Here is a 13,064-nt window from a genome sequence, read left to right on the forward strand (position 1 = left end):
TTAAAAAATGCCAACCCCTAGATTAGTTAAATCAGAATCACTGAGGCGGGGCCCAGGCATCTGCATTTCTTAGCCGGACCGGGCACCCCTGTAGATGGTAGTGTGCCCCAGGATTGAGACCCTGTCCTGCCCTTTCTACTGCCCCTCCGCTGTCCCAGAACCTCGGTCGCCTCTAAATACCAAACCATTTCTTGTTTGACTTAAAATCCGATCGCCAACCTGGAGCGCCCCCACCTGGCCATCCTCCCTCCTGACACCCCTGAGCCAGCTCTCAGGGCCAGACTCCCCCTTGCAGCAGACACACTGGGTTTGTATTTGTCATTGAAATCTGCAGGGACTGACTGTTTTATTGCCTGTGTTTAGGATTCTGACTTCGTATCTGCCCAGAGTTTGCAGCTCCTGGGCTCGCTGGTTGGGGGTGGGGTGGGGCGGCAGTGTGCCTGGGGCCACTGTGAGCTGCAGAGTGGCCGTCACACCTGAACAATAGAGTCTGCAGGTGAGGAGCAGCCACAATGTTCCAAGTTATGATATCATCAAGTAATTTCTATCTGGGCCACAATGTTCTGAGTTATCATAGATAATTTCTAAGATACATTGTTGACACAGTGAAAGAAGAAAAGGAAATGTGTGTTGAAGGTGTCCGGGGAGGGGCACGTGCAACCTGACTGGGGGTGGGAGGTGCCCTTCTTAGAAGGGAGGAAATGGGGCCTCCTTGCCCCTGAGTTCCAAAAACCGACCTTGAAGCCGCTGCCTAGGAGACTCGGGAGGTGGTGAGTAAGTCAGCTTGGCGAGGGCTCCAGGTTGGGGTGTGACTCACGAAACAGGAAAGGGGGAGGTGCTGGTCACATCAGATGGAGGACATCCGGAGGGCTTCCTGGAGGCGGCGGCTTTTAACAGGGGGTTTTAGGTGGGGGTTGGGGGACAATAGGGCCTGAATGAAGGTTGCAGGGTCTTCAGAAACACTACACTGTAGAGATGTGACTGAGCCGGGAAGGGGTCAGGACCAGAGACGTCAGTCTGGGGGTGATGGTGATGGAGATGAGGGGAGAGGAGACTGTCTGAACCCCCGCCTCGGTGGAAGAGGAGAGGAAGGAGGGTGGTTCCTGCATGTGCCAAACTGTCCCAGGTTCGGAAGGGGTGGAACTGGGTGTCGGTGATGTAGGTATTTTCAAGAGCTGGGTTTCAATAGTGCTACGGGCAGAAGCCAGACGGCAAAGGTTCGGAAGCGAGTGGGCGGCGGGAAGATAGAAGCCGCGATGTAGACCAACTGTCGGGCGGCTGGGTTGTTCAGAGGCGGAGAAAGTGAGCAGCTGGGGGAAGTAGCTGTGCCAAAGGAAAGGGGGATTGCTTGTTATTGAGATTAGGGGGAGCCCAGCCGCTCTCCTAGGTCAAGTTGAAAAGGAACCGGAAGACAGAGAAATGTGACAAAATGGCCCCACACTGCAGCCCTGCTGGGCCGAGAACCTTCGCAGGGACCAGCCCACCCCACCCCCCACCCGCCCCGGGCACTGCAGGGGCCGGTGACACCTCAGAGACTGTGCTCTTCTCCCAGTGGGCCTGTTGGAGGGGGGGACCCCTTAGCTTCCAGGGGTCCCCCCCTGGACAGCTGCTCACGGGGCAGGTGCAATGGCCTATAGCATCCGTGTCAGGGACACCATGGGATCCCCTTTCCACCTCCTGTCAGCCTCGTGCCCGGTGAGGGGGCTCGTCTGCTCTGAGAGTGAGGGTCGAGCTCAGAGCGACAGCCTTGGGAAAGCCCTAGACCCCGTCGGGGCTGGGAGAGCGCCTGCCCGCTGCTGACGCCTGGCCCGGCGGCCCTTCACCTGGACAGTAAGGCTCCTCCCAACTCCCACGGGCCCAGGCTGACCTCGGGTTGAGTGAGTTTCCTGTGGCTGCCATGACATGACCACAAGCTCAGTGGCCTGAAACAGAAACTTGCTCTCCTGCAGTTCTGGAGGCCAGATGTCTGAGGTCAGGGTCACTGGGCTCAGTCAGGGTGTCAGCAGGGCCGGTTCCTTCTGGAGGCTGCAGGGGAGGGGCCGTCCTTGCCTTGCCGAGTTTCCTGTGGCTGCCGGCGGTCCTTGACTTGTGGCCACGTCACTCCACCATCACGTGGTCATCTTCTCTATACTCTCCCAGTGTCCCTCTGTGTCCCTCTCATAAGGACCCTTAGGGTACATTTAGGGCCCACCTAGAGAACCCAGGGTAACGTCTGCATTCCCAGGCCTTAGTCCCACCTGCAGGTTAAGGTAACACCCGCCGTAGAAGGTAACACCGGTTCCGGGACAGGCCACGGGGCTCACGACTCGTCTTAGGGCCCACTGATGTTAAGGTGTAAAACAAAACACACTGGCTCAAGGGAAAAAATGGACACATTAATCCTTCTTATCTTTAAATATATATTTTATGGTGGTAAAACACACAGAACCTAGAGCTTGTCATTGGTAGCATTAGCACATTCACGTTGCCCCAACGGCACATTAGCCGTCACTGCCGCCTAGAGTTCCAGAACATTCCCGTCGCCCCAAAAGGGACCCCTGTGACCACTAGCAGTCGTTCCCCATTCCTTCTCCCCCCGTGGCCACCACCAGCCTGCTTTCTGTCTCTGCAGATTGTTTTTTAATCAGTGCGGTTCGGCGTGGCTTTGAAGTAACAGACAGAAAGCGTGGTGGGTTGGTCGCTGGAAGCGCGTTCGCTCAGGGGAGGCCAGTGCCCGTGACATCTCAGCCCGGGGAGGGCCCGAGCTGCAGTGGGGCCACCCTCCCTCTTTCCTCCGCCTTCCCCGGGGTCCCCGCCTGTGATTCCACCATCCCCCCCTCCCCCCTCTGCAAGTGGCCCCGCTAGCGTTCCAGCCCTCGAGTCTGCGTGACTTCCAGTTTCTGGGCCCTCCACCAAGACGGTTCCTGGCTCCCCGCAGCGGGGGAAATTCCAGCCGCCCTGCTGTCCCTCTGCACCCGGCCTCGCGTGTCAGGGAGCTGGGCAGCCTGTGGCCCGCTGCCTTGGAGTGAGGGGTTCATCCCGGCCCGAGCGCCTATGGGCCGGGTGGGATAGGGAACCCTAGAAAGGGGTGGATTGGCAGTGGCCGTGGGACAGCCTGATTGGTGCTTGGCTCGTGTCTAGGAAATTAATTTCTTAGGGGAAGCTCCATGCTTCCTGGTGCCGGAATCTGAGAGAAGTGTCCCCAGTACGTCCGCCGCAAGGGGACGCTGTGGTGTAGGGATTAGTGGCTTCAGCAGTGGACGCCACTGTGTGTCCCGTGGAGCTGTGTCCTGCACCAGCTCTGAGAGTGGTCTGCGGGGCTGCAATTCGATGGTCCAGATGGAGGGCTCTCCACGGATCCGGCGTGATCCTGGGATAACGCTGAGACTATCGAGAGCTGCATTATCCGGGACTGTGGTCTCTGGCCACGTGTGGCTCTTGACCACTTGAAACGTGGCCATCCACATCGAGAGATGTGGGCAGTGTAGAGTGCTGCTTAGTACAGAAAGAGGCAAGAATGTCAAATACCTCAATTTTTATACTGATTACATGTTGAACTGATAATATTTTGGCTCCTTTAGGTTAAGTGAAATATATTAGAATGAACTCACCGGTTTCTTCTTATCGTTTTAATGTGGCTGCTGCAATCTTTATTATTTTTTATTTTTTAATTTATTTTTATGGTTGAGAGTATTACAGGTGTCCCATTTTGGAATCTTTAAAATTACACGCGGGGCTCGCCCTGCTTCTGCCAGAGATGGGCCAGCAGCTGCACTGGCTGAGGCTTCTCGAGACGCGATGCGATGCGTGTGCCGAGCGCCAGGGAGCCCCGAGCACTTCTGGAGGCGGGAGATCTGTGTTGGGAAAGGGCCTGGACTGGGGGGCTTGTCAGGCTCAGGGATTCCCTCTCCTGTGCCCTAAGGATCCCCATCGATCGGGTGACCAGTGAGGATGGCTGTGTAAAAGGCTCCCAGGCGGCCTCCCTGGAGGAGTACATGGAGGGGGAGGAAGGGCGAGGGGTGGGCTTGGAGAGCAGGGGGGTTGTCCACTGGTAACCAGGAAGGGGGGGTGGGCCCTGGGGGTGGCCTGTGGGGCCAGAGGCAGAGGAGGAGGTTCCTGGGGGAGTGCTGGGGGGTGGGCGTGGGGGGAGGAAGGCCTCTGCCCACAGCTGAGCAGGAAGCCACCAGGGCAGGCAGAGTGGAGGTGACATCCCCACAGCTCCCTGTTAACCCTGCCACCTGGAGTGACAGGAATCCGACCCTCTTGGCATCCTTTGTCGCTGGTTCCTGGAGCCATCATTGAGGGCCCAGTGACAAGGGCCTTGGGGGGGGTGCTCCCCATCCCTGTCCCAGGAAATCACCTCCTTGGAGAAGGAAGCACATGTTTTGAGCTGTTGCCTTCCTGGTCTGGACACACACATCTTCCTCTGATTCTCGCAACTGGGGGTCACTCGTGCCCATTTCACAGATGGGGAAGGTCAGAACCCCTGCAGCTGTTAGGCCACAGCGATAGCGAGGGAAGGGGGCCTTGGTTCTTCTGGTGTTTGACTCTGAGGCAACATTTCAGACCCACCACCGGCCTCCCTCGCACTGAGATGGGAACAGGGACTCCAGACGCGCAGTCTCTCCCCTGGATGTTCCCCGTCTTTGGCCCGGTGCCTGGAGATGATGGTAGCAGCTTGGCACGGCCCGGCCACTCGCGTGAGGGTGGGAGGGACATTGTGCAGCAACCCCCTAACTCCTGTGTGGCAAACCCGAAGATCCCAGGGGCCGCTGGGGCGATGCAGTTGGCCAGCAGGAGTGGGGAGCGGCTGGGTTGGACGGGCTGGTGGCCTCTGCTGGGGAACAGCTGGCTTCTGAGGAACCTGGAGGTTCAACCAGCTGGACATAGTCAGCCTGCCTGTGTGGGTGGTGGGGTGGGTGCTCTGGAGCCTCACCCACCAGCCATGTGGGGGGATCTGGGAATGGGAAACTCGAGAGCCTGCAGAGCCCAGGGAACGTCTTTGGCGTGGCCGTGGCTGTGGCCGTGACCCAGGGGGCTGGGCCGGAGTTATTCCTCCAGGAGGCAGGAGACCAGCCACTGGCCCTAAAACTGCCTTCCCAGGTGTCACTCTGGGCTCCCGGCCCCAGGCAAGTCCCCAAAACCAGCCCCCTGGAAGTCCCCAGTGAGAGCCTGGGGCTGCTTGGCCACGCCCAGGCCTAGAATGACTCACGCATGGGGTCAAAGGCCGTGGCAGGGGGTGGGTCTGGCCCATCCCAGCATCCAGGCCCAGGCCTGGCCGAGTTGCTTCCAAGCTCCCTCCTTTGGGACCACCTAGCCCATCCCCCAGGGGTCCCAGCTCCAGCAGGGCCTGCAGGGAGGGGAGGAAGGAGGAGGCCGACTCCCAGCCCAGGCCCTTCGGGGCTGGAGGAGCTGGAGCTGGACTGGAATCCCAAGTTCCAAGGCTCCGGGAAGAAGAAAGAGCTCGGGGTGAGCTGGCCCCCAGCCCCGCCTCTCCAGCCCCAGCCCCCGCTTCTCTCCTGCTGCCTCCCCCAGGCAGGGTCACCTCCCCCGTGGCACACCTCGGCAGTCGGGGCTCGCAGGCTGGTTGTGCTCTGATCCCTGGCTGCCTGGAAGCTTGGAACAACAGCTCCCGGCTGTGGGTCTGGACTTCATTCCGGGGGAGTCCTGCAGCCCTGGGGGAAGAGGCCCCCTGAGAGCTTAGGTGTGTCATCTGGGCTGGTAGGGGTCAGGGCCAGGTGGGGGGGCGCATCTGGGGTGCACCTGGTGAAGGGGAAGCGGGGTGGGGCAGCAGGGAGAGCAGGCGCCCCTGGGCTTGTCAGATTCTTGGCACCACCCAGCACCCAGGCAGGGGACGGGCTGGGCTAGGGGGAGGGACCGGTGGCTGTGCAGGCGCGGGCTCCTGGCAGGGGCAGGCCGCCTGGCTGGGTGTCCAGGTGAGCCTCTCCCTCTCTCCTTCCCGGAGCTCTGCCCTGGGGCTGTCACTTTCCTTTCGGGGTGACCGAGGCTGGCTTGGCAGCCCCGCTCCTTGGCGCTTCTTACGCATGAGGATAGTACACCCCGCGGACCCGGTTGGCTGACGGAGCCCCTTCTCTCCGCCTGCCCCCTCCTCCTCTGCTCCCCTCGCCCTGCCCCTTGGAGCCAGTTCTCCCGTCGAAGTCAGTCGCAGTCCCTCCTACCTCTGCTCGCGCTCTGGGAGGCTCCTTGTTCCGAGGCCACAAAGCCCCTTTGATCCTCGGCTGGGCTCCGAGCCATGTGACCCGGTGGGCGGGCCGCACTCTCAGGCAGCCGGCGCAGCCCGACTCCGCTGCTGGGGTGAGTCCTCCGCTCCCTTTGTTCCCTCCAGCCTCGCACCACTTGCAGGGGGGCCTCAGGTGTCACAGCGTTGGTCAGCCCCCCCCGATGGTCAGGCGGCGGGACCAGGAGCAGCGCTTCCCCAGGGTCCCCGGCCCGGCCCGGTGGGACAGCTCCTGTCCCTGGGAGAGTGGCGGCAGGAGCTCGGTCTCCACGCGGGGCCCAGATTTTTGGTCTCAGAGTAGAAGAAAAGAGCTTTGTGCGGCCACAGCTATCTCTTTGTAAATATTTGGCCAGCAGAGCCGAGTGGCGAGGTCCTCCCCCGGCGGGAGTTTCTTGGAGGAGTCAATTTCCCTTTTGCAAGGGGCTTCCCTGACTTTCAGGAGGGCTGCGGGGACCCAGGGCTGGCCACCGCCGCCTCCTGTGGCCGTCAGCCCTTAGCCGAGGCGGCGGCTTCGAGGACGGCTGGAGACCAGTTTCTTCAGACACTAGCCTTGCGGGACTGAGATGCGGCGGCCGGGCCGGCATTGCCATGGGGCGGCTTCAGCTTCAGCTCGTCCGGGTGCCTGGGAGGCTGGGATGTGCGGTGTTGCTGGGAGCCTGTGGGTGGGGGGCTGGAATGCGTGTGCTTTGCTAGAGGACCTGGTGGGAGGGTGTCCCGCTCCATGTCGGGGAGCAGGGGGAAGGAAGCAGCTCCTTGGGGACATGCCAGCTGAGCTGAGATGTTGAGAGAGCCCCTGGAGTGAACCCCACAGCCAGCACCGCTCGCCCAGCCCTGCACCTACGCCGAGGTGCCCGGAGGCAATGCCATCTGCCTGAAACTTCATCCCAGATGTCCCCCGGGATTGGCTCAGCATGCCGTCTGCCGGGGCCCCCCCTTCCCCCCCCCGCCGTGCAATCTGCCGGCATTTTTGTCAGAGGTTTGGGGGAGCATCTCTGCTCGCCCAAGAGAAGTTTGAAATTCCTTTCCTGGATAAAAACGTGCCAAGCGGCAGCGGCTCTCTGGCCATGGGGACAGCACCCGGCTTGGAATTCGGTTTGGATCCTGCGGGGAAAACTGTGTCAAGAGAGGAACTAGAAAAAGCCCCGTTCTCTCAGTTCCCTTATAATTGCCTGTGGTTTTCCTCTTCATTCATTGTTGCTGTGCCTTGAAACTCGAGGGGCCTCCACGGGTGTTTACAGAAACGTCACTTCTCTTTGGCACTTCAGGGGGCTCCTCGTCAGGAAGTGGGAGGAACTCATGTGTTTAACCGCCCGGGGGGTGCAGGGTCCATGGGAGGCCTCTTTGCAGGGGTGGGCTGCTTCTCTCCCCCCGGGTCTCTCTTGGGTGAGGCTGCGGCTGGGAAAGGAGGCCTCTTCTGTGGCTGGCCTCTCTCAAGCCCGTCTTGGGGGACCTGCGTGGTCACCGACCCCTCGCCCACCCCTCCCGGGTGTCCCCGTTGCCTTCCGATCATTTCCGTGTTGTGGCAACACTACTGTGTCTGCTGGTTTCTGTCTGTGTCTCCGTCAGCCTCTGCTCCTTGGGGCTGGCACCGTGACATCCGGGACAATGGCCGGTTCAGCTGGCACGCGGGGAGGACCTACTGTGCACCCAGGCATGGAGCCTTCTGAGAGCCCTGTTCTGATGGGGGGAGGCAGTCGCGAGGCAGACCGTTGCCGGCGCCGTCGAGGGCCCGGGTCTTGGGGGCCTGTGGGGTCCTTCCCGGAGCGCCAGGCCCCCCACAGGCTTTCACCGCACAACCCTGGACCCCCTGGGCTGCCCGAGCCTCTGGGCTGGCGTCCCCCCCCCCCCCCCCCCCCCGCTTCCCCGCCCACCATACCCTCCCCATTTCCTGTTGTCACCGGGCGCAGGCCCAGGCCCGAGCTGCTCCGCCTGATAGGGCTCTTCCCAGGGGCTGGGAGGCCTTCAAGAGAAGGGGAAGACTGTCCTTGGGAGAGTCCCCACGGCCTGGAGCTGGCCCGGCTTCCTGCCAGGTCAAAGGTCTCAGGCTTTTTTCCAAAAGCCGGTCACCGTGTCTGAGGTCACTGTTGCTCCGCTTCCGTTATCTGACCCCGACCCTCCCACGTTTAAATCTTGGGCTGGCCAGGGTCCCCCTCTCACTGGCCACGTGTGGGAAGAGTGGCTGTTTCAGTGCGTGAGGGAGGGGACACCTGCTTGCCTGGTCCCTGGCTGGCGTCCTCTGCAGTGTAGCCATCAGCCTTCCACACCCTGTGGCTCCCACCTGCCCCTCTCCTCACGTCCCCCAACCTTGGCTCATGCCATTGATGCCAGTTGGGCTTCTTAAGGCTGTGGGGTTGGGGATGGCTGGGGCTGGTGATCCTGAGGCCCCAGCACCCTACAGCAGGGTCTTGGGGAGATGCTTCCAGCAAAAACCATAGCCCTTGGCTGGGTGGGACTCCATTCCAGACTTCTGCCTCCCAGCACCAAGCTTTGATTTGTTTACTCAGCACCAGGCTGGTCCTGGAACAGGTAGGGACCTGTTCTCGGGAGCTGAGTGGAGCCTTAGGAGCCTTCCCAGGCGGGGTGCTGAGGGTGGCTGGCCCGGAGCCTGCCCTGTGAGGAGCAGGCTGGGACCTGGGGAAGGCCCCGGTCCGAGGACAGGCCAGGAGGGTGTCTTGCCCCAGCTGGTACCCCTCGAGCCTACCCATGGGGTGGGGGTGGCTCATGATGGGCCTGTTCCGGGGCTGGCGGGGGGGGGGGGGAGCTTCTCTCGGCCTTGGCTCCTCCCTGGGGTGTAGGTGGGCGAGTGGGTGGGGTTCATCTCTTTCTTTTCTCTTTTCTCACCACTGGAGGCCACATTCCAGCCAGGCTCTGAGGGCAGCAAAGAGGGGGCTTAGTCTTCCCAGGTAGGGAGCTTCGAGTTCTGATTCCGATGCTCCGCAGGGGCCCGAGCTGCACTGTGCCCTTGTCTGGGTCACCTGTCCCGCCTCAGAGCAGTTTCCTGGGAGAGGGGCTGGGCCTGGGTTTGGTGGGGGGCAGCTCCGTACAGAGGCCCTGAAAGATGGAGAGAGCCCGTCCACTCACTGCCCTCTCCCTCACTGTCTCAGCCTAAACACGGCTTTAAACGCTTCCACTGGAGTTCAGGAGCTGGATCGTGGTAGAAGTGCCCCGCAGTTTCTCACCGCTCTCCTGGAGCTGGGGGTGGGGGACACTCTCTGTGAGATGTTGGCCCCTGAGCACCCCGAGCTGCACTGGGAGCCCCAGCTCCTGGTTGGAGTTGAGTTGCCGACAGTGACCCCCATGTGGCTGCTGGAAGGAGGTTCCCCAGCTTCTGCGGTGCCCCTGCTCTGTCCCTTTGCACCTGCCTGGTGTGCAGCGCCCCTCATTGGGGTTCATGCCCCAAGGGGGCCTGCCAGCCGCTGCGCTGCTCTGTGACGCCAGGCACAGGGTGCCCAGTGGTGGGGTCACCCAAAAGGTTACCAGCTGTGTGTCCTTGTGGTGTCCTCAGTGGAATGTGCATGGACAGGGTCTCCCGACTCCCAGGCCCTTATCTCTTATCTCTCAGACCTAGTTCCAGGTGCCTGTCACCGGGAGCACCGGGTCGGTTGGTGGCCGTCTGTCCGTCCTTCACGGGACTGCAGGGATTGTGTTATTGATCGCTGCCAGGGCCTGCTCTCAGTTGCTTGCTCAGTTAATGTTTGCATGAACAACTGTGTGCCTTTTATCCCAACGCCCCGTGGCTTCTGTGAGCCCCGCCCCAGAGCCCCGTAAGAACAGCCACCGTCCGCTCTCTCCACGCGCCGTCTCCTCGGAGCCACTTTTAAGAAAAAGGCCAGGCAGCGGTGTTTCTCCAGGGACTTGCATACATTCTCCCTGTGGGGGGCTGGACCCTCTGACCCGCCCCGCCCCCCCGCCCTGGTGCTGCGGGAGCGAGGACGGGATCTGTGTCTTTTGTCCCTTGTCTGCCGAGGCCCGAGGAAAAGCTGCCCATTGCCTGGTGACAGTCGTGGCCCCGAAGAATAATGACAGGTTGGACAGCGGCCCCATTGTAGCTGGGGCGGGCGGGGCCAGGGGCGGGCAGATGGGCCCAGGCGGCGGAGGGGTCTCGCCCACCCAGAGGGGCAGGCCACACGCTCCGCCGGCGGGCGCTCTCCATCCCCGGAGGCTGGCGTGTCCGCGAGCCAGGGCTGCCACCCCGGGCCAGCGCCATCTCCGCCACCATTTACTCCGGGCCCGGTGCCCGGGGTCCCTCAGTCTTCATCTCGGGGGATTTCATGTAAGTATGACCTGTGTCACCAGCTGGTGGGCGGGGCTGCCTCCCTCCTCACGTGACGGGTGTAAACTGAGGCAGAGAAGTGAGTGATGGGGCAGAATGTTTCCACGGCATCTCCCCAGACTTCTGCTCTTGGGGAAAAAAACACTGTTGGTTCATGTGTGAGTTTTTAAAAACTGGGAGAACAGGAGGAGGCTGTCCGGCGTGCCGCCCCCTCTGACCGGTGGGGGCTGATCGGTGGGTACGCGTTCCCGATTCTCGCTGGAGCTCCAGCAGCTCGCCCCATGGCCATGGTTTCCACCTCCGTGGACCCCTCAGCTTCCTTCTAAAACCCATGGGCTGGGCTGTTGCCCCATCTGACAGACATGAAAACTGAGGCCAAGCCGCAGAGGCAAGTTTGGGTTGGTGAGGAATTGCCTCCTGTGACTTCCTGCCCTGTGAGGGTGAATAAATTAGGGTCATTTATTATAAATAAGTTGCAGAGCGGGACCCCCTTGCGATGGTTTAGTGTGAGCCCTTCCTTGCCCCCTCTTAGCACCCAGCGGGCTGAGAGCACCTGGAGCCAGAAAAGGGGGCTGTTGAGATCCGAGAAACACAGCATCCTGGGCAAGGCCCGGTGTCTGCCCAGTGGCCGTGACTCCAGAGGGAAGCCCGGAAGTTGGGGAATGGTGGCAATCCCTCCTGGTGTGGTTCCCATGGGGGGCTCCTGTGGGAGACGGGGAGAGCAGGAGTAAGAGTGGGACTTCAGATCGGCTGCTGCTGTGGCCTGAGGACCCCTGTCTGCGTCAGAGACCTGGGCCCAGGGAGCAGGCCCACCTCTTGGTACCGAGGCCGGCGTTTCCTGAGGCTCCTGATTGTACCTGCCCCGGCATCTGCCCCTGCCCTGTCATTCTGAATGAACTGCCTGGGTCCCCGTGCACCTCTCAGTGACCCCGTGGCCCTGTTCACGTGACCTGCCCCCTCTGAGCCACATAGAATAGTATTTACCACTTCTTGGGGTCATCATGAGGACAAATGGAGATCAAATGTTTAGCTCAGACACAGACTGGACTGGCCGGGCTCCGAGCACCTGGCCTGTCTGCCTGGCCTGGGTCCCGAGGCCGCACCCAGCCTGGCTGGTCCAGGTACATTGAAAGGGACACTGGTGGGATCTGGGAATGCAGTGCTGAGCGGGGGTCCTGGGAAGCAGAGGTTTTGCTAGATCCATGCTGGGGGCTGGCCGTGGACAGGAAGGACAGGGCCCCCACTCCCATTCTTTGGGGAACATTCATAGGCCACCAGCTTTTTTTTTCTTGTTAATAACGGCTTTATCGACATAATTCATGTGCCATAAAATTCACTCTTTTAAAGTGTACAGTTCTGTGGTTTTTGGTGTATTTACAAAGTTACGTAACCATCGCCACTGACTCCAGGACATCCCCCAGAGAGACCTCGTACCCAGTAGCAGTCACTCCTTCTCCCACTGCCGGCCCCTGGCAGCCACCGGCCGGCTCTGTCTCTGTGAGTGTCCCTCTTTCAGAGCCATGCCCTAGGTGCCCTTTGCGTCTGGCTTCTCTCGCTTCAGCGTCAAGTTCTCAGGGTTCGCCCACGCGTACCGTTCATACTTGGTTCTTTTTCGTGGCTGAATAGTACCCCATCTCATGGCCACGTCACTGTTGGTTTACCCGTTCACCAGTGGGTTGGCATTTGGGCTGCTTCCCCTTCTTAGCTACTGTGAATTGTGCAGCGGTGGACACCGGGGTCCAGGTGGGTGGGGACATGTGTTTCCATCGCTCTGGGGGGGTTGCTGGTCACGTGGTACAGCCTGGCTCCCCCGCACAGGTTGGGGACACTGTCTGCTCGTTGTGTCTGATCCCCAGTGGCTGGGAGCACCTCCCAACCCCCCACCGCAGGTCTCAAGTCTGTGTCCATGCAGTTTGCCAGGGCTCTTTTTTTATTTTTATCATCGTGAGCCCAGGGCCCAGCTCTGTGCTATAGGGTGAAGCAGTACCTGGGTGGGGAGGGGAGGGGTGGGGTGGGGTGGGGTGGGGACACAGGGTGGCCATTCGGGGCTGCACTGGGCCCTGGCCCTGACTTGCAGGGTTTTTTTTTGCCTGCACAGGGCCCAGAACGGGGCAGAAGGGGAAGTGGAGGTTTCTCTGCCCTTTCTGGGGGAGATAGGAGAGCGTGCCTGAGAGAGGAAGTGGGTGGGCTCGGTGTACCCCACCCCCAGGAGGAGTGTAAGGGAGACGACCGGCCTGTGGGAAGCCGCTTCTTTTCCTGAGAGAACCCGTCCCTCCCCCACCAGCCTCGGCAGGGGTGGGAACGATGCTGTTTCCTTCCTGGGAGGGTGGACGTGGAGGGGCTGCCTCTGGGACCCAGGGAGGGGGTGAGGGCGGCCGCAGGTCCCCCAGGGCCCAGCTCTGCCCTTTCTAGACCATCCTGTGCATCACGCACACAGACGTTAGACTGTGAAACAGATGCCATCCATTGTCATTTTAAAGCACCAAAAGCGAAGCCCCACCACACCTGGTGCCTGCCCCCCACCCCCACCCTGCCCTGGCTGCCGGAGTCTGGCCTCACGGGCTGTCCCTCAGT

At 61.2% G+C, this 13,064-nt stretch overlaps 1 protein-coding gene across 2 annotated transcripts in view; it reads left to right on the forward strand.

Annotated features, from left to right (window-relative positions):
* The window catches only part of SEPTIN9 (septin 9), a 73,274-nt gene that overhangs the window by 43,441 nt on the left and 16,769 nt on the right, over nt 1-13,064 (forward strand). The window contains exon 1 of one of the 2 annotated variants that reach the window (XM_087826377.1): nt 6,210-6,294. The exons of the other annotated variant lie outside the window; for it this stretch is intronic. The gene's annotated coding sequence lies outside the window, so the exon portion shown is untranslated. Of the gene's footprint in view, nt 1-6,209; nt 6,295-13,064 lie in introns of those variants that run through there. 2 annotated transcript variants of the gene reach the window in all.

This window comes from Miniopterus natalensis, chromosome 17, assembly GCF_054644295.1.
Source record: "Miniopterus natalensis isolate mMinNat1 chromosome 17, mMinNat1.hap1, whole genome shotgun sequence".
Taxonomy (NCBI): Eukaryota; Metazoa; Chordata; class Mammalia; order Chiroptera; family Miniopteridae; genus Miniopterus; species Miniopterus natalensis.